Source organism: Watersipora subatra, chromosome 11, assembly GCF_963576615.1.
Source record: "Watersipora subatra chromosome 11, tzWatSuba1.1, whole genome shotgun sequence".
NCBI classification, from domain to species: Eukaryota; Metazoa; Bryozoa; class Gymnolaemata; order Cheilostomatida; family Watersiporidae; genus Watersipora; species Watersipora subatra.
The window spans coordinates 12507805-12530437 of NC_088718.1; the positions used below are offsets into that span (position 1 = coordinate 12507805).

At 39.8% G+C, this 22633-nt stretch overlaps 16 non-coding genes across 16 annotated transcripts; 10 read left to right on the top strand and 6 right to left on the bottom strand.

Annotated features, from left to right (window-relative positions):
- The first annotated feature begins 14 nt into the window (after window positions 1–14).
- On the top strand, window positions 15–133 carry LOC137409200 (5S ribosomal RNA). The gene has a single exon (XR_010980437.1). It is a non-coding gene; the product is annotated as a 5S ribosomal RNA (ribosomal RNA).
- A 2121-nt stretch (window positions 134–2254) lies between these two features.
- Window positions 2255–2373, top strand: LOC137409201 (5S ribosomal RNA). The gene has a single exon (XR_010980438.1). It is a non-coding gene; the product is annotated as a 5S ribosomal RNA (ribosomal RNA).
- Window positions 2374–4606: 2233 nt separating this feature from the next.
- On the top strand, window positions 4607–4725 carry LOC137409202 (5S ribosomal RNA). The gene has a single exon (XR_010980439.1). It is a non-coding gene; the product is annotated as a 5S ribosomal RNA (ribosomal RNA).
- Window positions 4726–6818: 2093 nt separating this feature from the next.
- Window positions 6819–6937, bottom strand: LOC137409314 (5S ribosomal RNA). The gene has a single exon (XR_010980540.1). It is a non-coding gene; the product is annotated as a 5S ribosomal RNA (ribosomal RNA).
- A 134-nt stretch (window positions 6938–7071) lies between these two features.
- Window positions 7072–7190, top strand: LOC137409145 (5S ribosomal RNA). Its single transcript, XR_010980385.1, has one exon. It is a non-coding gene; the product is annotated as a 5S ribosomal RNA (ribosomal RNA).
- Window positions 7191–9342: 2152 nt separating this feature from the next.
- On the top strand, window positions 9343–9461 carry LOC137409203 (5S ribosomal RNA). The gene has a single exon (XR_010980440.1). It is a non-coding gene; the product is annotated as a 5S ribosomal RNA (ribosomal RNA).
- A 2086-nt stretch (window positions 9462–11547) lies between these two features.
- LOC137409315 (5S ribosomal RNA) lies at window positions 11548–11666 on the bottom strand. Its single transcript, XR_010980541.1, has one exon. It is a non-coding gene; the product is annotated as a 5S ribosomal RNA (ribosomal RNA).
- A 134-nt stretch (window positions 11667–11800) lies between these two features.
- On the top strand, window positions 11801–11919 carry LOC137409674 (5S ribosomal RNA). Its single transcript, XR_010980883.1, has one exon. It is a non-coding gene; the product is annotated as a 5S ribosomal RNA (ribosomal RNA).
- A 2068-nt stretch (window positions 11920–13987) lies between these two features.
- On the bottom strand, window positions 13988–14106 carry LOC137409160 (5S ribosomal RNA). The gene has a single exon (XR_010980399.1). It is a non-coding gene; the product is annotated as a 5S ribosomal RNA (ribosomal RNA).
- Window positions 14107–14240: 134 nt separating this feature from the next.
- LOC137409066 (5S ribosomal RNA) lies at window positions 14241–14359 on the top strand. The gene has a single exon (XR_010980312.1). It is a non-coding gene; the product is annotated as a 5S ribosomal RNA (ribosomal RNA).
- Window positions 14360–16408: 2049 nt separating this feature from the next.
- Window positions 16409–16527, bottom strand: LOC137409161 (5S ribosomal RNA). Its single transcript, XR_010980400.1, has one exon. It is a non-coding gene; the product is annotated as a 5S ribosomal RNA (ribosomal RNA).
- Window positions 16528–16661: 134 nt separating this feature from the next.
- Window positions 16662–16780, top strand: LOC137409067 (5S ribosomal RNA). The gene has a single exon (XR_010980313.1). It is a non-coding gene; the product is annotated as a 5S ribosomal RNA (ribosomal RNA).
- A 2049-nt stretch (window positions 16781–18829) lies between these two features.
- Window positions 18830–18948, bottom strand: LOC137409162 (5S ribosomal RNA). The gene has a single exon (XR_010980401.1). It is a non-coding gene; the product is annotated as a 5S ribosomal RNA (ribosomal RNA).
- A 134-nt stretch (window positions 18949–19082) lies between these two features.
- Window positions 19083–19201, top strand: LOC137409068 (5S ribosomal RNA). The gene has a single exon (XR_010980314.1). It is a non-coding gene; the product is annotated as a 5S ribosomal RNA (ribosomal RNA).
- A 2161-nt stretch (window positions 19202–21362) lies between these two features.
- On the bottom strand, window positions 21363–21481 carry LOC137409316 (5S ribosomal RNA). The gene has a single exon (XR_010980542.1). It is a non-coding gene; the product is annotated as a 5S ribosomal RNA (ribosomal RNA).
- Window positions 21482–21615: 134 nt separating this feature from the next.
- Window positions 21616–21734, top strand: LOC137409069 (5S ribosomal RNA). The gene has a single exon (XR_010980315.1). It is a non-coding gene; the product is annotated as a 5S ribosomal RNA (ribosomal RNA).
- The last annotated feature ends 899 nt before the right edge of the window (window positions 21735–22633 follow it).

A 22633-nucleotide genomic window follows, 5' to 3' on the forward strand; every position in this document is an offset into this window, starting at 1 on the left:
AAGAGCGCATCAGTGTCTACGGCCATATCACTTTGAAAACGCCAGTTCTCGTCCGATCACTGAAGCTAAGCAACGTCGAGCCCGGTTAGTACTTGGATAGGTGACCGCCTGGGAATACCGGGTGCTGTAGACTTTTTATTTATTTTTACATATTGCTATCTTAATCGCGATCTTCGCGCTATCTTCATCTACATGTACATGTACATGTACATGTACATGAACATGTACTACGTATGCGTTATATATATATACATATACTATGTACTATGTACTATGTACTACGTACGTGTAGTGTGTAACAGTATATATAACTTTGCTGCTGCATTTCCGCGTCAAAACCCTTCTGGCAAGCGTGATCAATTAAAGCGCGACACTTTTTGTAGTCGAAGGATGTACTCTACTCGTGTATAACGAAAACTGTTGCAGCGTCCGATCTCAACATAAAAATAACATATTCTCACTTTTAATCCGAAGAAATCTCTTTTAAAGGAAGTTTGTTACTTTTTCTCGACATAAAGTGACGCGCTATCGTAGATCTTATTAGTTTACCGGCTATCTAATGTCTACGCGTGTAAAGACAGGTGAGTAGTAAGCGCCGTTCTTTGGCTTGTTCTTCTCATCTACGAGTTCGAAAGAAAACAGCCCTACATAGAAAGCTTTTACTTACGCGAACAGGTGTGTTAAAAAGATGTTCACGTCGAACCAAATAAAGCGATGCTTTAGAAATGGTGTAATAGCCTCCAAACGAGTATGCTCGCGTTCGACCGCCGCGCGAGTAGCTTCAACTCCTAACGAAACAATCGTAGTACGTCTACTATATACACGTGTAAATTAGGATTCGTTTGCTCTCTCAACATCTGAAAGAGCGGTTAATCGCGCTGCAACGAAACATTCATGCGTACCATGTAAACTAGGATTCGTTCGCTCTCTCAATATTTGAAAGAGCGGTCAATCGCGCTGCCGGTTATTCGTCCAGCTCGCTCATTAGCTATGAAAAGCTATCGAGTTACTTCGAACGTATAGCTTAAAACTTTGCCATTGCGTAACGAATATTCCCGGCTCAAACGAATCGTTGATATTGTGCAAATTAGGAGTCGTGTGTACTCTCATACTTCGACGGCGTGGTTGTTCGCGCTCGATAATATTCGACTCGTTCACTCATTGGCTAAACGCATAGCGTTCAAGATCTCGCCGATTCGTACGAAGGTTGCAGGCTCGTTACCGCCGCTTCACGCGCTTTAGATTATTTCGTCAGCATTTTGAAAACTACGGTAAATATTTTCCTTTTAAATAATTATAATCGCGTGGAAATGACCTTACGCGAAAGTAGGCTTTTCGCTAGAGATAATTCCGCAAAGATAAAAACTGATGGAGCAACCTTAGCTACGCGCTGGCCCGCGCTCATCACCGAACTTAGTTGCCGTCGTAACGTAGATTCCACGTTCCGGTTTGTAAATCGTTTCGAAACTTTTTGACACAATTTACCTTTTAGACTTTTACGCATCCGCGAGTACGGTTTTGTTTCATCACGATCGAAGACGATCGCTCGAGTTTACATTACGAGAATGCGTATTTTGCGGCGAAAGGCCGAGTCGAGTTTCGTTTAGTTATTTATTTTAGCTTTTAGATAAACTCGTAACGCCGACATACGAGTTGCGCAATTAAAAGGAAATCTTAACGCGAATTTCTTGAGCTATTACGCCGCGCAAAATGAAAACGAATCGAAATTATATCCTCTTTAAAATACACGGGTAGCAGCGGCGCATGGCTGGTGAAGATGAGGAGATTGAAGCTAGCCGGATAGCATCAAGTACTAATAATATTCATATTATCCAGTTTCGGCTAAAACCTTTGAATGGAAATGATTTTTTATTTTATATCAAAAGATAGAGCGAATTAAAAGACTTTTAAATGGAAATGATTTTTTATTTTATATCAAAAGATAGAGCGAATTAAAAGACTTTTAAATGGAAATGATTTTTTATTTTACATCAAGAGATAGAGCGAATTAAAAGACTTTCAAGCGGAAATGATTTTTTATTCTATATCAAGAGATAGAGTGAATTAAAGAAGCTTGAAAATTCTAAATTAGTATAATTTTGATAAAAACTATTTAGTACATTTAGTAAGCTTCAACAGACGCTAATGAGAAACGTGGCAATAATCAGCGAACGCCCATTGGACAATATAGTCACGGCTTGGTGAGCATTATTATAACTCTGCGTTAATAGCGTGTCTCGAAGAGCGCATCAGTGTCTACGGCCATATCACTTTGAAAACGCCAGTTCTCGTCCGATCACTGAAGCTAAGCAACGTCGAGCCCGGTTAGTACTTGGATAGGTGACCGCCTGGGAATACCGGGTGCTGTAGACTTTTTATTTATTTTTACATATTGCTATCTTAATCGCGATCTTCGCGCTATCTTCATCTACATGTACATGTACATGTACATGTACATGAACATGTACTACGTATGCGTTATATATATATACATATACTATGTACTATGTACTATGTACTACGTACGTGTAGTGTGTAACAGTATATATAACTTTGCTGCTGCATTTCCGCGTCAAAACCCTTCTGGCAAGCGTGATCAATTAAAGCGCGACACTTTTTGTAGTCGAAGGATGTACTCTACTCGTGTATAACGAAAACTGTTGCAGCGTCCGATCTCAACATAAAAATAACATATTCTCACTTTTAATCCGAAGAAATCTCTTTTAAAGGAAGTTTGTTACTTTTTCTCGACATAAAGTGACGCGCTATCGTAGATCTTATTAGTTTACCGGCTATCTAATGTCTACGCGTGTAAAGACAGGTGAGTAGTAAGCGCCGTTCTTTGGCTTGTTCTTCTCATCTACGAGTTCGAAAGAAAACAGCCCTACATAGAAAGCTTTTACTTACGCGAACAGGTGTGTTAAAAAGATGTTCACGTCGAACCAAATAAAGCGATGCTTTAGAAATGGTGTAATAGCCTCCAAACGAGTATGCTCGCGTTCGACCGCCGCGCGAGTAGCTTCAACTCCTAACGAAACAATCGTAGTACGTCTACTATATACACGTGTAAATTAGGATTCGTTTGCTCTCTCAACATCTGAAAGAGCGGTTAATCGCGCTGCAACGAAACATTCATGCGTACCATGTAAACTAGGATTCGTTCGCTCTCTCAATATTTGAAAGAGCGGTCAATCGCGCTGCCGGTTATTCGTCCAGCTCGCTCATTAGCTATGAAAAGCTATCGAGTTACTTCGAACGTATAGCTTAAAACTTTGCCATTGCGTAACGAATATTCCCGGCTCAAACGAATCGTTGATATTGTGCAAATTAGGAGTCGTGTGTACTCTCATACTTCGACGGCGTGGTTGTTCGCGCTCGATAATATTCGACTCGTTCACTCATTGGCTAAACGCATAGCGTTCAAGATCTCGCCGATTCGTACGAAGGTTGCAGGCTCGTTACCGCCGCTTCACGCGCTTTAGATTATTTCGTCAGCATTTTGAAAACTACGGTAAATATTTTCCTTTTAAATAATTATAATCGCGTGGAAATGACCTTACGCGAAAGTAGGCTTTTCGCTAGAGATAATTCCGCAAAGATAAAAACTGATGGAGCAACCTTAGCTACGCGCTGGCCCGCGCTCATCACCGAACTTAGTTGCCGTCGTAACGTAGATTCCACGTTCCGGTTTGTAAATCGTTTCGAAACTTTTTGACACAATTTACCTTTTAGACTTTTACGCATCCGCGAGTACGGTTTTGTTTCATCACGATCGAAGACGATCGCTCGAGTTTACATTACGAGAATGCGTATTTTGCGGCGAAAGGCCGAGTCGAGTTTCGTTTAGTTATTTATTTTAGCTTTTAGATAAACTCGTAACGCCGACATACGAGTTGCGCAATTAAAAGGAAATCTTAACGCGAATTTCTTGAGCTATTACGCCGCGCAAAATGAAAACGAATCGAAATTATATCCTCTTTAAAATACACGGGTAGCAGCGGCGCATGGCTGGTGAAGATGAGGAGATTGAAGCTAGCCGGATAGCATCAAGTACTAATAATATTCATATTATCCAGTTTCGGCTAAAACCTTTGAATGGAAATGATTTTTTATTTTATATCAAAAGATAGAGCGAATTAAAAGACTTTTAAATGGAAATGATTTTTTATTTTATATCAAAAGATAGAGCGAATTAAAAGACTTTTAAATGGAAATGATTTTTTGTTTTAAATCAAGAGATAGAGCGAATTAAAAGACTTTTAAATGGAAATGATTTTTTATTTTACATCAAGAGATAGAGCGAATTAAAAGACTTTCAAGCGGAAATGATTTTTTATTTTACATCAAGAGATAGAGCGAATTAAAAGACTTTCAAGCGGAAATGATTTTTTATTCTATATCAAGAGATAGAGTGAATTAAAGAAGCTTGAAAATTCTAAATTAGTATAATTTTGATAAAAACTATTTAGTACATTTAGTAAGCTTCAACAGACGCTAATGAGAAACGTGGCAATAATCAGCGAACGCCCATTGGACAATATAGTCACGGCTTGGTGAGCATTATTATAACTCTGCGTTAATAGCGTGTCTCGAAGAGCGCATCAGTGTCTACGGCCATATCACTTTGAAAACGCCAGTTCTCGTCCGATCACTGAAGCTAAGCAACGTCGAGCCCGGTTAGTACTTGGATAGGTGACCGCCTGGGAATACCGGGTGCTGTAGACTTTTTATTTATTTTTACATATTGCTATCTTAATCGCGATCTTCGCGCTATCTTCATCTACATGTACATGTACATGTACATGTACATGAACATGTACTACGTATGCGTTATATATATATACATATACTATGTACTATGTACTATGTACTACGTACGTGTAGTGTGTAACAGTATATATAACTTTGCTGCTGCATTTCCGCGTCAAAACCCTTCTGGCAAGCGTGATCAATTAAAGCGCGACACTTTTTGTAGTCGAAGGATGTACTCTACTCGTGTATAACGAAAACTGTTGCAGCGTCCGATCTCAACATAAAAATAACATATTCTCACTTTTAATCCGAAGAAATCTCTTTTAAAGGAAGTTTGTTACTTTTTCTCGACATAAAGTGACGCGCTATCGTAGATCTTATTAGTTTACCGGCTATCTAATGTCTACGCGTGTAAAGACAGGTGAGTAGTAAGCGCCGTTCTTTGGCTTGTTCTTCTCATCTACGAGTTCGAAAGAAAACAGCCCTACATAGAAAGCTTTTACTTACGCGAACAGGTGTGTTAAAAAGATGTTCACGTCGAACCAAATAAAGCGATGCTTTAGAAATGGTGTAATAGCCTCCAAACGAGTATGCTCGCGTTCGACCGCCGCGCGAGTAGCTTCAACTCCTAACGAAACAATCGTAGTACGTCTACTATATACACGTGTAAATTAGGATTCGTTTGCTCTCTCAACATCTGAAAGAGCGGTTAATCGCGCTGCAACGAAACATTCATGCGTACCATGTAAACTAGGATTCGTTCGCTCTCTCAATATTTGAAAGAGCGGTCAATCGCGCTGCCGGTTATTCGTCCAGCTCGCTCATTAGCTATGAAAAGCTATCGAGTTACTTCGAACGTATAGCTTAAAACTTTGCCATTGCGTAACGAATATTCCCGGCTCAAACGAATCGTTGATATTGTGCAAATTAGGAGTCGTGTGTACTCTCATACTTCGACGGCGTGGTTGTTCGCGCTCGATAATATTCGACTCGTTCACTCATTGGCTAAACGCATAGCGTTCAAGATCTCGCCGATTCGTACGAAGGTTGCAGGCTCGTTACCGCCGCTTCACGCGCTTTAGATTATTTCGTCAGCATTTTGAAAACTACGGTAAATATTTTCCTTTTAAATAATTATAATCGCGTGGAAATGACCTTACGCGAAAGTAGGCTTTTCGCTAGAGATAATTCCGCAAAGATAAAAACTGATGGAGCAACCTTAGCTACGCGCTGGCCCGCGCTCATCACCGAACTTAGTTGCCGTCGTAACGTAGATTCCACGTTCCGGTTTGTAAATCGTTTCGAAACTTTTTGACACAATTTACCTTTTAGACTTTTACGCATCCGCGAGTACGGTTTTGTTTCATCACGATCGAAGACGATCGCTCGAGTTTACATTACGAGAATGCGTATTTTGCGGCGAAAGGCCGAGTCGAGTTTCGTTTAGTTATTTATTTTAGCTTTTAGATAAACTCGTAACGCCGACATACGAGTTGCGCAATTAAAAGGAAATCTTAACGCGAATTTCTTGAGCTATTACGCCGCGCAAAATGAAAACGAATCGAAATTATATCCTCTTTAAAATACACGGGTAGCAGCGGCGCATGGCTGGTGAAGATGAGGAGATTGAAGCTAGCCGGATAGCATCAAGTACTAATAATATTCATATTATCCAGTTTCGGCTAAAACCTTTGAATGGAAATGATTTTTTATTTTATATCAAAAGATAGAGCGAATTAAAAGACTTTTAAATGGAAATGATTTTTTATTTTATATCAAAAGATAGAGCGAATTAAAAGACTTTTAAATGGAAATGATTTTTTGTTTTAAATCAAGAGATAGAGCGAATTAAAAGACTTTTAAATGGAAATGATTTTTTATTTTACATCAAGAGATAGAGCGAATTAAAAGACTTTCAAGCGGAAATGATTTTTTATTTTACATCAAGAGATAGAGCGAATTAAAAGACTTTCAAGCGGAAATGATTTTTTATTCTATATCAAGAGATAGAGTGAATTAAAGAAGCTTGAAAATTCTAAATTAGTATAATTTTGATAAAAACTAAAGGTCTACAGCACCCGGTATTCCCAGGCGGTCACCCATCCAAGTACTAACCGGGCTCGACGTTGCTTAGCTTCAGTGATCGGACGAGAACTGGCGTTTTCAACGTGATATGGCCGTAGACATTTAGTAAGCTTCAACAGACGCTAATGAGAAACGTGGCAATAATCAGCGAACGCCCATTGGACAATATAGTCACGGCTTGGTGAGCATTATTATAACTCTGCGTTAATAACGTGTCTCGAAGAGCGCTTCAGTGTCTACGGCCATATCACGTTGAAAACGCCAGTTTTCGTCCGATCACTGAAGCTAAGCAACGTCGAGCCCGGTTAGTACTTGGATGGGTGACCGCCTGGGAATACCGGGTGCTGTAGACTTTTTATTTATTTTTACATCTTGCTATCTTCATCGCGATCTTCGCGCTATCTTCATCTACATGTACATGTACATGTACATGTACATGTACATGTACATGTTCATGTACATGAACATGTACTACGTATGTGTTATATATATATACATATACTATGTACTATGTACTATGTACTATGTACTACGTACGTGTAGTGTGTAACAGTATATATAACTTTGCTGCTGCATTTCCGCGTCAAAACCCTTCTGGCAAGCGTGATCAATTAAAGCGCGACACTTTTTGTAGTCGAAGGATGTACTCTACTCGTGTATAACGAAAACTGTTGCAGCGTCCGATCTCAACATAAAAATAACATATTCTCACTTTTAATCCAAAGAAATCTCTTTTAAAGGAAGTTTGTTACTTTTTCTCGACATAAAGTGACGCGCTATCGTAGATCTTATTAGTTTACCGGCTATCTAATGTCTACGCGTGTAAAGACAGGTGAGTAGTAAGCGCCGTTCTTTGGCTTGTTCTTCTCATCTACGAGTTCGAAAGAAAACAGCCCTACATAGAAAGCTTTTACTTACGCAAACAGGTGTGTTAAAAAGATGTTCACGTCGAACCAAATAAAGCGATGCTTTAGAAATGGTGTAATAGCCTCCAAACGAGTACGCTCGCGTTCGACCGCCGCGCGAGTAGCTTCAACTCCTAACGAAACAATCGTAGTACGTCTACTATATACACGTGTAAATTAGGATTCGTTTGCTCTCTCAACATCTGAAAGAGCGGTTAATCGCGCTGCAACGAAACATTCATGCGTACCATGTAAACTAGGATTCGTTCGCTCTCTCAATATTTGAAAGAGCGGTCAATCGCGCTGCCGGTTATTCGTCCAGCTCGCTCATTAGCTATGAAAAGCTATCGAGTTACTTCGAACGCATAGCTTAAAACTTTGCCATTGCGTAACGAATATTCCCGGCTCAAACGAATCGTTGATATTGTGCAAATTAGGAGTCGTGTGTACTCTCATACTTCGACGGCGTGGTTGTTCGCGCTCGATAATATTCGAATCGTTCACTCATTGGCTAAACGCATAGCGTTCAAGATCTCGCCGATTCGTACGAAGGTTGCAGGCTCGTTACCGCCGCTTCACGCGCTTTAGATTATTTCGTCAGCATTTTGAAAACTACGGTAAATATTTTCCTTTTAAATAATTATAATCGCGTGGAAATGACCTTACGCGAAAGTAGGCTTTTCGCTAGAGATAATTCCGCAAAGATAAAAACTGATGGAGCAACCTTAGCTACGCGCTGGCCCGCGCTCATCACCGAACTTAGTTGCCGTCGTAACGTAGATTCCACGTTCCGGTTTGTAATTCGTTTCGAAACTTTTTGACACAATTTACCTTTTAGACTTTTACGCATCCGCGAGTACGGTTTTGTTTCATCACGATCGAAGACGATCGCTCGAGTTTACATTACGAGAATGCGTATTTTGCGGCGAAAGGCCGAGTCGAGTTTCGTTTAGTTATTTATTTTAGCTTTTAGGTAAACTCGTAACGCCGACATACGAGTTGCGCAATTAAAAGGAAATCTTAACGCGAGTTTCTTGAGCTATTACGCCGCGCAAAATGAAAACGAATCGAAATTATATCCTCTTTAAAATACACGGGTAGCAGCGGCGCATGGCTGGTGAAGATGAGGAGATTGAAGCTAGCCGGATAGCATCAAGTACTAATAATATTCATATTATCCAGTTTCGGCTAAAACCTTTGAATGGAAATGATTTTTTATTTTATATCAAAAGATAGAGCGAATTAAAAGACTTTTAAATGGAAATGATTTTTTATTTTATATCAAAAGATAGAGCGAATTAAAAGACTTTTAAATGGAAATGATTTTTTATTTTACATCAAGAGATAGAGCGAATTAAAAGACTTTCAAGCGGAAATGATTTTTTATTCTATATCAAGAGATAGAGTGAATTAAAGAAGCTTGAAAATTCTAAATTAGTATAATTTTGATAAAAACTATTTAGTACATTTAGTAAGCTTCAACAGACGCTAATGAGAAACGTGGCAATAATCAGCGAACGCCCATTGGACAATATAGTCACGGCTTGGTGAGCATTATTATAACTCTGCGTTAATAGCGTGTCTCGAAGAGCGCATCAGTGTCTACGGCCATATCACTTTGAAAACGCCAGTTCTCGTCCGATCACTGAAGCTAAGCAACGTCGAGCCCGGTTAGTACTTGGATAGGTGACCGCCTGGGAATACCGGGTGCTGTAGACTTTTTATTTATTTTTACATATTGCTATCTTAATCGCGATCTTCGCGCTATCTTCATCTACATGTACATGTACATGTACATGTACATGAACATGTACTACGTATGCGTTATATATATATACATATACTATGTACTATGTACTACGTACGTGTAGTGTGTAACAGTATATATAACTTTGCTGCTGCATTTCCGCGTCAAAACCCTTCTGGCAAGCGTGATCAATTAAAGCGCGACACTTTTTGTAGTCGAAGGATGTACTCTACTCGTGTATAACGAAAACTGTTGCAGCGTCCGATCTCAACATAAAAATAACATATTCTCACTTTTAATCCGAAGAAATCTCTTTTAAAGGAAGTTTGTTACTTTTTCTCGACATAAAGTGACGCGCTATCGTAGATCTTATTAGTTTACCGGCTATCTAATGTCTACGCGTGTAAAGACAGGTGAGTAGTAAGCGCCGTTCTTTGGCTTGTTCTTCTCATCTACGAGTTCGAAAGAAAACAGCCCTACATAGAAAGCTTTTACTTACGCGAACAGGTGTGTTAAAAAGATGTTCACGTCGAACCAAATAAAGCGATGCTTTAGAAATGGTGTAATAGCCTCCAAACGAGTATGCTCGCGTTCGACCGCCGCGCGAGTAGCTTCAACTCCTAACGAAACAATCGTAGTACGTCTACTATATACACGTGTAAATTAGGATTCGTTTGCTCTCTCAACATCTGAAAGAGCGGTTAATCGCGCTGCAACGAAACATTCATGCGTACCATGTAAACTAGGATTCGTTCGCTCTCTCAATATTTGAAAGAGCGGTCAATCGCGCTGCCGGTTATTCGTCCAGCTCGCTCATTAGCTATGAAAAGCTATCGAGTTACTTCGAACGTATAGCTTAAAACTTTGCCATTGCGTAACGAATATTCCCGGCTCAAACGAATCGTTGATATTGTGCAAATTAGGAGTCGTGTGTACTCTCATACTTCGACGGCGTGGTTGTTCGCGCTCGATAATATTCGACTCGTTCACTCATTGGCTAAACGCATAGCGTTCAAGATCTCGCCGATTCGTACGAAGGTTGCAGGCTCGTTACCGCCGCTTCACGCGCTTTAGATTATTTCGTCAGCATTTTGAAAACTACGGTAAATATTTTCCTTTTAAATAATTATAATCGCGTGGAAATGACCTTACGCGAAAGTAGGCTTTTCGCTAGAGATAATTCCGCAAAGATAAAAACTGATGGAGCAACCTTAGCTACGCGCTGGCCCGCGCTCATCACCGAACTTAGTTGCCGTCGTAACGTAGATTCCACGTTCCGGTTTGTAAATCGTTTCGAAACTTTTTGACACAATTTACCTTTTAGACTTTTACGCATCCGCGAGTACGGTTTTGTTTCATCACGATCGAAGACGATCGCTCGAGTTTACATTACGAGAATGCGTATTTTGCGGCGAAAGGCCGAGTCGAGTTTCGTTTAGTTATTTATTTTAGCTTTTAGATAAACTCGTAACGCCGACATACGAGTTGCGCAATTAAAAGGAAATCTTAACGCGAATTTCTTGAGCTATTACGCCGCGCAAAATGAAAACGAATCGAAATTATATCCTCTTTAAAATACACGGGTAGCAGCGGCGCATGGCTGGTGAAGATGAGGAGATTGAAGCTAGCCGGATAGCATCAAGTACTAATAATATTCATATTATCCAGTTTCGGCTAAAACCTTTGAATGGAAATGATTTTTTATTTTATATCAAAAGATAGAGCGAATTAAAAGACTTTTAAATGGAAATGATTTTTTATTTTATATCAAAAGATAGAGCGAATTAAAAGACTTTTAAATGGAAATGATTTTTTGTTTTAAATCAAGAGATAGAGCGAATTAAAAGACTTTTAAATGGAAATGATTTTTTATTTTACATCAAGAGATAGAGCGAATTAAAAGACTTTCAAGCGGAAATGATTTTTTATTTTACATCAAGAGATAGAGCGAATTAAAAGACTTTCAAGCGGAAATGATTTTTTATTCTATATCAAGAGATAGAGTGAATTAAAGAAGCTTGAAAATTCTAAATTAGTATAATTTTGATAAAAACTAAAGGTCTACAGCACCCGGTATTCCCAGGCGGTCACCCATCCAAGTACTAACCGGGCTCGACGTTGCTTAGCTTCAGTGATCGGACGAGAACTGGCGTTTTCAACGTGATATGGCCGTAGACATTTAGTAAGCTTCAACAGACGCTAATGAGAAACGTGGCAATAATCAGCGAACGCCCATTGGACAATATAGTCACGGCTTGGTGAGCATTATTATAACTCTGCGTTAATAACGTGTCTCGAAGAGCGCTTCAGTGTCTACGGCCATATCACGTTGAAAACGCCAGTTCTCGTCCGATCACTGAAGCTAAGCAACGTCGAGCCCGGTTAGTACTTGGATGGGTGACCGCCTGGGAATACCGGGTGCTGTAGACTTTTTATTTATTTTTACATCTTGCTATCTTCATCGCGATCTTCGCGCTATCTTCATCTACATGTACATGTACATGTACATGTACATGTACATGTACATGTTCATGTACATGAACATGTACTACGTATGTGTTATATATATATACATATACTATGTACTATGTACTATGTACTATGTACTACGTACGTGTAGTGTGTAACAGTATATATAACTTTGCTGCTGCATTTCCGCGTCAAAACCCTTCTGGCAAGCGTGATCAATTAAAGCGCGACACTTTTTGTAGTCGAAGGATGTACTCTACTCGTGTATAACGAAAACTGTTGCAGCGTCCGATCTCAACATAAAAATAACATATTCTCACTTTTAATCCAAAGAAATCTCTTTTAAAGGAAGTTTGTTACTTTTTCTCGACATAAAGTGACGCGCTATCGTAGATCTTATTAGTTTACCGGCTATCTAATGTCTACGCGTGTAAAGACAGGTGAGTAGTAAGCGCCGTTCTTTGGCTTGTTCTTCTCATCTACGAGTTCGAAAGAAAACAGCCCTACATAGAAAGCTTTTACTTACGCGAACAGGTGTGTTAAAAAGATGTTCACGTCGAACCAAATAAAGCGATGCTTTAGAAATGGTGTAATAGCCTCCAAACGAGTACGCTCGCGTTCGACCGCCGCGCGAGTAGCTTCAACTCCTAACGAAACAATCGTAGTACGTCTACTATATACACGTGTAAATTAGGATTCGTTTGCTCTCTCAACATCTGAAAGAGCGGTTAATCGCGCTGCAACGAAACATTCATGCGTACCATGTAAACTAGGATTCGTTCGCTCTCTCAATATTTGAAAGAGCGGTCAATCGCGCTGCCGGTTATTCGTCCAGCTCGCTCATTAGCTATGAAAAGCTATCGAGTTACTTCGAACGCATAGCTTAAAACTTTGCCATTGCGTAACGAATATTCCCGGCTCAAACGAATCGTTGATATTGTGCAAATTAGGAGTCGTGTGTACTCTCATACTTCGACGGCGTGGTTGTTCGCGCTCGATAATATTCGAATCGTTCACTCATTGGCTAAACGCATAGCGTTCAAGATCTCGCCGATTCGTACGAAGGTTGCAGGCTCGTTACCGCCGCTTCACGCGCTTTAGATTATTTCGTCAGCATTTTGAAAACTACGGTAAATATTTTCCTTTTAAATAATTATAATTGCGTGGAAATGACCTTACGCGAAAGTAGGCTTTTCGCTAGAGATAATTCCGCAAAGATAAAAACTGATGGAGCAACCTTAGCTACGCGCTGGCCCGCGCTCATCACCGAACTTAGTTGCCGTCGTAACGTAGATTCCACGTTCCGGTTTGTAATTCGTTTCAAAACTTTTTGACACAATTTACCTTTTAGACTTTTACGCATCCGCGAGTACGGTTTTGTTTCATCACGATCGAAGACGATCGCTCGAGTTTACATTACGAGAATGCGTATTTTGCGGCGAAAGGCCGAGTCGAGTTTCGTTTAGTTATTTATTTTAGCTTTTAGGTAAACTCGTAACGCCGACATACGAGTTGCGCAATTAAAAGGAAATCTTAACACGAGTTTCTTGAGCTATTACGCCGCGCAAAATGAAAACGAATCGAAATTATATCCTCTTTAAAATACACGGGTAGCAGCGGCGCATGGCTGGTGAAGATGAGGAGATTGAAGCTAGCCGGATAGCATCAAGTACTAATAATATTCATATTATCCAGTTTCGGCTAAAACCTTTGAATGGAAATGATTTTTTATTTTATATCAAAAGATAGAGCGAATTAAAAGACTTTTAAATGGAAATGATTTTTTATTTTATATCAAAAGATAGAGCGAATTAAAAGACTTTTAAATGGAAATGATTTTTTATTTTACATCAAGAGATAGAGCGAATTAAAAGACTTTCAAGCGGAAATGATTTTTTATTTTACATCAAGAGATAGAGCGAATTAAAAGACTTTCAAGCGGAAATGATTTTTTATTCTATATCAAGAGATAGAGTGAATTAAAGAAGCTTGAAAATTCTAAATTAGTATAATTTTGATAAAAACTAAAGGTCTACAGCACCCGGTATTCCCAGGCGGTCACCCATCCAAGTACTAACTGGGCTCGACGTTGCTTAGCTTCAGTGATCGGACGAGAACTGGCGTTTTCAACGTGATATGGCCGTAGACATTTAGTAAGCTTCAACAGACGCTAATGAGAAACGTGGCAATAATCAGCGAACGCCCATTGGACAATATAGTCACGGCTTGGTGAGCATTATTATAACTCTGCGTTAATAACGTGTCTCGAAGAGCGCTTCAGTGTCTACGGCCATATCACGTTGAAAACGCCAGTTCTCGTTCGATCACTGAAGCTAAGCAACGTCGAGCCCGGTTAGTACTTGGATGGGTGACCGCCTGGGAATACCGGGTGCTGTAGACTTTTTATTTATTTTTACATCTTGCTATCTTCATCGCGATCTTCGCGCTATCTTCATCTACATGTACATGTACATGTACATGTACATGTTCATGTACATGAACATGTACTACGTATGCGTTATATATATATACATATACTATGTACTATGTACTATGTACTACGTACGTGTAGTGTGTAACAGTATATATAACTTTGCTGCTGCATTTCCGCGTCAAAACCCTTCTGGCAAGCGTGATCAATTAAAGCGCGACACTTTTTGTAGTCGAAGGATGTACTCTACTCGTGTATAACGAAAACTGTTGCAGCGTCCGATCTCAACATAAAAATAACATATTCTCACTTTTAATCCGAAGAAATCTCTTTTAAAGGAAGTTTGTTACTTTTTCTCGACATAAAGTGACGCGCTATCGTAGATCTTATTAGTTTACCGGCTATCTAATGTCTACGCGTGTAAAGACAGGTGAGTAGTAAGCGCCGTTCTTTGGCTTGTTCTTCTCATCTACGAGTTCGAAAGAAAACAGCCCTACATAGAAAGCTTTTACTTACGCGAACAGGTGTGTTAAAAAGATGTTCACGTCGAACCAAATAAAGCGATGCTTTAGAAATGGTGTAATAGACTCCAAACGAGTACGCTCGCGTTCGACCGCCGCGCGAGTAGCTTCAACTCCTAACGAAACAATCGTAGTACGTCTACTATATACACGTGTAAATTAGGATTCGTTTGCTCTCTCAACATCTGAAAGAGCGGTTAATCGCGCTGCAACGAAACATTCATGCGTACCATGTAAACTAGGATTCGTTCGCTCTCTCAATATTTGAAAGAGCGGTCAATCGCGCTGCCGGTTATTCGTCCAGCTCGCTCATTAGCTATGAAAAGCTATCGAGTTACTTCGAACGCATAGCTTAAAACTTTGCCATTGCGTAACGAATATTCCCGGCTCAAACGAATCGTTGATATTGTGCAAATTAGGAGTCGTGTGTACTCTCATACTTCGACGGCGTGGTTGTTCGCGCTCGATAATATTCGAATCGTTCACTCATTGGCTAAACGCATAGCGTTCAAGATCTCGCCGATTCGTACGAAGGTTGCAGGCTCGTTACCGCCGCTTCACGCGCTTTAGATTATTTCGTCAGCATTTTGAAAACTACGGTAAATATTTTCCTTTTAAATAATTATAATTGCGTGGAAATGACCTTACGCGAAAGTAGGCTTTTCGCTAGAGATAATTCCGCAAAGATAAAAACTGATGGAGCAACCTTAGCTACGCGCTGGCCCGCGCTCATCACCGAACTTAGTTGCCGTCGTAACGTAGATTCCACGTTCCGGTTTGTAATTCGTTTCAAAACTTTTTGACACAATTTACCTTTTAGACTTTTACGCATCCGCGAGTACGGTTTTGTTTCATCACGATCGAAGACGATCGCTCGAGTTTACATTACGAGAATGCGTATTTTGCGGCGAAAGGCCGAGTCGAGTTTCGTTTAGTTATTTATTTTAGCTTTTAGGTAAACTCGTAACGCCGACATACGAGTTGCGCAATTAAAAGGAAATCTTAACACGAGTTTCTTGAGCTATTACGCCGCGCAAAATGAAAACGAATCGAAATTATATCCTCTTTAAAATACACGGGTAGCAGCGGCGCATGGCTGGTGAAGATGAGGAGATTGAAGCTAGCCGGATAGCATCAAGTACTAATAATATTCATATTATCCAGTTTCGGCTAAAACCTTTGAATGGAAATGATTTTTTATTTTATATCAAAAGATAGAGCGAATTAAAAGACTTTTAAATGGAAATGATTTTTTATTTTATATCAAAAGATAGAGCGAATTAAAAGACTTTTAAATGGAAATGATTTTTTATTTTACATCAAGAGATAGAGCGAATTAAAAGACTTTCAAGCGGAAATGATTTTTTATTTTACATCAAGAGATAGAGCGAATTAAAAGACTTTCAAGCGGAAATGATTTTTTATTCTATATCAAGAGATAGAGTGAATTAAAGAAGCTTGAAAATTCTAAATTAGTATAATTTTGATAAAAACTAAAGGTCTACAGCACCCGGTATTCCCAGGCGGTCACCCATCCAAGTACTAACTGGGCTCGACGTTGCTTAGCTTCAGTGATCGGACGAGAACTGGCGTTTTCAACGTGATATGGCCGTAGACATTTAGTAAGCTTCAACAGACGCTAATGAGAAACGTGGCAATAATCAGCGAACGCCCATTGGACAATATAGTCACGGCTTGGTGAGCATTATTATAACTCTGCGTTAATAACGTGTCTCGAAGAGCGCTTCAGTGTCTACGGCCATATCACGTTGAAAACGCCAGTTCTCGTTCGATCACTGAAGCTAAGCAACGTCGAGCCCGGTTAGTACTTGGATGGGTGACCGCCTGGGAATACCGGGTGCTGTAGACTTTTTATTTATTTTTACATCTTGCTATCTTCATCGCGATCTTCGCGCTATCTTCATCTACATGTACATGTACATGTACATGTACATGTTCATGTACATGAACATGTACTACGTATGCGTTATATATATATACATATACTATGTACTATGTACTATGTACTACGTACGTGTAGTGTGTAACAGTATATATAACTTTGCTGCTGCATTTCCGCGTCAAAACCCTTCTGGCAAGCGTGATCAATTAAAGCGCGACACTTTTTGTAGTCGAAGGATGTACTCTACTCGTGTATAACGAAAACTGTTGCAGCGTCCGATCTCAACATAAAAATAACATATTCTCACTTTTAATCCGAAGAAATCTCTTTTAAAGGAAGTTTGTTACTTTTTCTCGACATAAAGTGACGCGCTATCGTAGATCTTATTAGTTTACCGGCTATCTAATGTCTACGCGTGTAAAGACAGGTGAGTAGTAAGCGCCGTTCTTTGGCTTGTTCTTCTCATCTACGAGTTCGAAAGAAAACAGCCCTACATAGAAAGCTTTTACTTACGCGAACAGGTGTGTTAAAAAGATGTTCACGTCGAACCAAATAAAGCGATGCTTTAGAAATGGTGTAATAGACTCCAAACGAGTACGCTCGCGTTCGACCGCCGCGCGAGTAGCTTCAACTCCTAACGAAACAATCGTAGTACGTCTACTATATACACGTGTAAATTAGGATTCGTTTGCTCTCTCAACATCTGAAAGAGCGGTTAATCGCGCTGCAACGAAACATTCATGCGTACCATGTAAACTAGGATTCGTTCGCTCTCTCAATATTTGAAAGAGCGGTCAATCGCGCTGCCGGTTATTCGTCCAGCTCGCTCATTAGCTATGAAAAGCTATCGAGTTACTTCGAACGCATAGCTTAAAACTTTGCCATTGCGTAACGAATATTCCCGGCTCAAACGAATCGTTGATATTGTGCAAATTAGGAGTCGTGTGTACTCTCATACTTCGACGGCGTGGTTGTTCGCGCTCGATAATATTCGAATCGTTCACTCATTGGCTAAACGCATAGCGTTCAAGATCTCGCCGATTCGTACGAAGGTTGCAGGCTCGTTACCGCCGCTTCACGCGCTTTAGATTATTTCGTCAGCATTTTGAAAACTACGGTAAATATTTTCCTTTTAAATAATTATAATTGCGTGGAAATGACCTTACGCGAAAGTAGGCTTTTCGCTAGAGATAATTCCGCAAAGATAAAAACTGATGGAGCAACCTTAGCTACGCGCTGGCCCGCGCTCATCACCGAACTTAGTTGCCGTCGTAACGTAGATTCCACGTTCCGGTTTGTAATTCGTTTCAAAACTTTTTGACACAATTTACCTTTTAGACTTTTACGCATCCGCGAGTACGGTTTTGTTTCATCACGATCGAAGACGATCGCTCGAGTTTACATTACGAGAATGCGTATTTTGCGGCGAAAGGCCGAGTCGAGTTTCGTTTAGTTATTTATTTTAGCTTTTAGGTAAACTCGTAACGCCGACATACGAGTTGCGCAATTAAAAGGAAATCTTAACACGAGTTTCTTGAGCTATTACGCCGCGCAAAATGAAAACGAATCGAAATTATATCCTCTTTAAAATACACGGGTAGCAGCGGCGCATGGCTGGTGAAGATGAGGAGATTGAAGCTAGCCGGATAGCATCAAGTACTAATAATATTCATATTATCCAGTTTCGGCTAAAACCTTTGAATGGAAATGATTTTTTATTTTATATCAAAAGATAGAGCGAATTAAAAGACTTTTAAATGGAAATGATTTTTTATTTTATATCAAAAGATAGAGCGAATTAAAAGACTTTTAAATGGAAATGATTTTTTATTTTACATCAAGAGATAGAGCGAATTAAAAGACTTTCAAGCGGAAATGATTTTTTATTTTACATCAAGAGATAGAGCGAATTAAAAGACTTTCAAGCGGAAATGATTTTTTATTCTATATCAAGAGATAGAGTGAATTAAAGAAGCTTGAAAATTCTAAATTAGTATAATTTTGATAAAAACTAAAGGTCTACAGCACCCGGTATTCCCAGGCGGTCACCCATCCAAGTACTAACTGGGCTCGACGTTGCTTAGCTTCAGTGATCGGACGAGAACTGGCGTTTTCAACGTGATATGGCCGTAGACATTTAGTAAGCTTCAACAGACGCTAATGAGAAACGTGGCAATAATCAGCGAACGCCCATTGGACAATATAGTCACGGCTTGGTGAGCATTATTATAACTCTGCGTTAATAACGTGTCTCGAAGAGCGCTTCAGTGTCTACGGCCATATCACGTTGAAAACGCCAGTTCTCGTTCGATCACTGAAGCTAAGCAACGTCGAGCCCGGTTAGTACTTGGATGGGTGACCGCCTGGGAATACCGGGTGCTGTAGACTTTTTATTTATTTTTACATCTTGCTATCTTCATCGCGATCTTCGCGCTATCTTCATCTACATGTACATGTACATGTACATGTACATGTTCATGTACATGAACATGTACTACGTATGCGTTATATATATATACATATACTATGTACTATGTACTATGTACTACGTACGTGTAGTGTGTAACAGTATATATAACTTTGCTGCTGCATTTCCGCGTCAAAACCCTTCTGGCAAGCGTGATCAATTAAAGCGCGACACTTTTTGTAGTCGAAGGATGTACTCTACTCGTGTATAACGAAAACTGTTGCAGCGTCCGATCTCAACATAAAAATAACATATTCTCACTTTTAATCCGAAGAAATCTCTTTTAAAGGAAGTTTGTTACTTTTTCTCGACATAAAGTGACGCGCTATCGTAGATCTTATTAGTTTACCGGCTATCTAATGTCTACGCGTGTAAAGACAGGTGAGTAGTAAGCGCCGTTCTTTGGCTTGTTCTTCTCATCTACGAGTTCGAAAGAAAACAGCCCTACATAGAAAGCTTTTACTTACGCGAACAGGTGTGTTAAAAAGATGTTCACGTCGAACCAAATAAAGCGATGCTTTAGAAATGGTGTAATAGACTCCAAACGAGTACGCTCGCGTTCGACCGCCGCGCGAGTAGCTTCAACTCCTAACGAAACAATCGTAGTACGTCTACTATATACACGTGTAAATTAGGATTCGTTTGCTCTCTCAACATCTGAAAGAGCGGTTAATCGCGCTGCAACGAAACATTCATGCGTACCATGTAAACTAGGATTCGTTCGCTCTCTCAATATTTGAAAGAGCGGTCAATCGCGCTGCCGGTTATTCGTCCAGCTCGCTCATTAGCTATGAAAAGCTATCGAGTTACTTCGAACGTATAGCTTAAAACTTTGCCATTGCGTAACGAATATTCCCGGCTCAAACGAATCGTTGATATTGTGCAAATTAGGAGTCGTGTGTACTCTCATACTTCGACGGCGTGGTTGTTCGCGCTCGATAATATTCGACTCGTTCACTCATTGGCTAAACGCATAGCGTTCAAGATCTCGCCGATTCGTACGAAGGTTGCAGGCTCGTTACCGCCGCTTCACGCGCTTTAGATTATTTCGTCAGCATTTTGAAAACTACGGTAAATATTTTCCTTTTAAATAATTATAATCGCGTGGAAATGACCTTACGCGAAAGTAGGCTTTTCGCTAGAGATAATTCCGCAAAGATAAAAACTGATGGAGCAACCTTAGCTACGCGCTGGCCCGCGCTCATCACCGAACTTAGTTGCCGTCGTAACGTAGATTCCACGTTCCGGTTTGTAAATCGTTTCGAAACTTTTTGACACAATTTACCTTTTAGACTTTTACGCATCCGCGAGTACGGTTTTGTTTCATCACGATCGAAGACGATCGCTCGAGTTTACATTACGAGAATGCGTATTTTGCGGCGAAAGGCCGAGTCGAGTTTCGTTTAGTTATTTATTTTAGCTTTTAGATAAACTCGTAACGCCGACATACGAGTTGCGCAATTAAAAGGAAATCTTAACGCGAATTTCTTGAGCTATTACGCCGCGCAAAATGAAAACGAATCGAAATTATATCCTCTTTAAAATACACGGGTAGCAGCGGCGCATGGCTGGTGAAGATGAGGAGATTGAAGCTAGCCGGATAGCATCAAGTACTAATAATATTCATATTATCCAGTTTCGGCTAAAACCTTTGAATGGAAATGATTTTTTATTTTATATCAAAAGATAGAGCGAATTAAAAGACTTTTAAATGGAAATGATTTTTTATTTTATATCAAAAGATAGAGCGAATTAAAAGACTTTTAAATGGAAATGATTTTTTATTTTATATCAAAAGATAGAGCGAATTAAAAGACTTTTAAATGGAAATGATTTTTTGTTTTAAATCAAGAGATAGAGCGAATTAAAAGACTTTTAAATGGAAATGATTTTTTATTTTACATCAAGAGATAGAGCGAATTAAAAGACTTTCAAGCGGAAATGATTTTTTATTTTACATCAAGAGATAGAGCGAATTAAAAGACTTTCAAGCGGAAATGATTTTTTATTCTATATCAAGAGATAGAGTGAATTAAAGAAGCTTGAAAATTCTAAATTAGTATAATTTTGATAAAAACTAAAGGTCTACAGCACCCGGTATTCCCAGGCGGTCACCCATCCAAGTACTAACCGGGCTCGACGTTGCTTAGCTTCAGTGATCGGACGAGAACTGGCGTTTTCAACGTGATATGGCCGTAGACATTTAGTAAGCTTCAACAGACGCTAATGAGAAACGTGGCAATAATCAGCGAACGCCCATTGGACAATATAGTCACGGCTTGGTGAGCATTATTATAACTCTGCGTTAATAACGTGTCTCGAAGAGCGCTTCAGTGTCTACGGCCATATCACGTTGAAAACGCCAGTTCTCGTTCGATCACTGAAGCTAAGCAACGTCGAGCCCGGTTAGTACTTGGATGGGTGACCGCCTGGGAATACCGGGTGCTGTAGACTTTTTATTTATTTTTACATCTTGCTATCTTCATCGCGATCTTCGCGCTATCTTCATCTACATGTACATGTACATGTACATGTACATGTTCATGTACATGAACATGTACTACGTATGCGTTATATATATATACATATACTATGTACTATGTACTATGTACTATGTACTACGTACGTGTAGTGTGTAACAGTATATATAACTTTGCTGCTGCATTTCCGCGTCAAAACCCTTCTGGCAAGCGTGATCAATTAAAGCGCGACACTTTTTGTAGTCGAAGGATGTACTCTACTCGTGTATAACGAAAACTGTTGCAGCGTCCGATCTCAACATAAAAATAACATATTCTCACTTTTAATCCGAAGAAATCTCTTTTAAAGGAAGTTTGTTACTTTTTCTCGACATAAAGTGACGCGCTATCGTAGATCTTATTAGTTTACCGGCTATCTAATGTCTACGCGTGTAAAGACAGGTGAGTAGTAAGCGCCGTTCTTTGGCTTGTTCTTCTCATCTACGAGTTCGAAAGAAAACAGCCCTACATAGAAAGCTTTTACTTACGCGAACAGGTGTGTTAAAAAGATGTTCACGTCGAACCAAATAAAGCGATGCTTTAGAAATGGTGTAATAGCCTCCAAACGAGTACGCTCGCGTTCGACCGCCGCGCGAGTAGCTTCAACTCCTAACGAAACAATCGTAGTACGTCTACTATATACACGTGTAAATTAGGATTCGTTTGCTCTCTCAACATCTGAAAGAGCGGTTAATCGCGCTGCAACGAAACATTCATGCGTACCATGTAAACTAGGATTCGTTCGCTCTCTCAATATTTGAAAGAGCGGTCAATCGCGCTGCCGGTTATTCGTCCAGCTCGCTCATTAGCTATGAAAAGCTATCGAGTTACTTC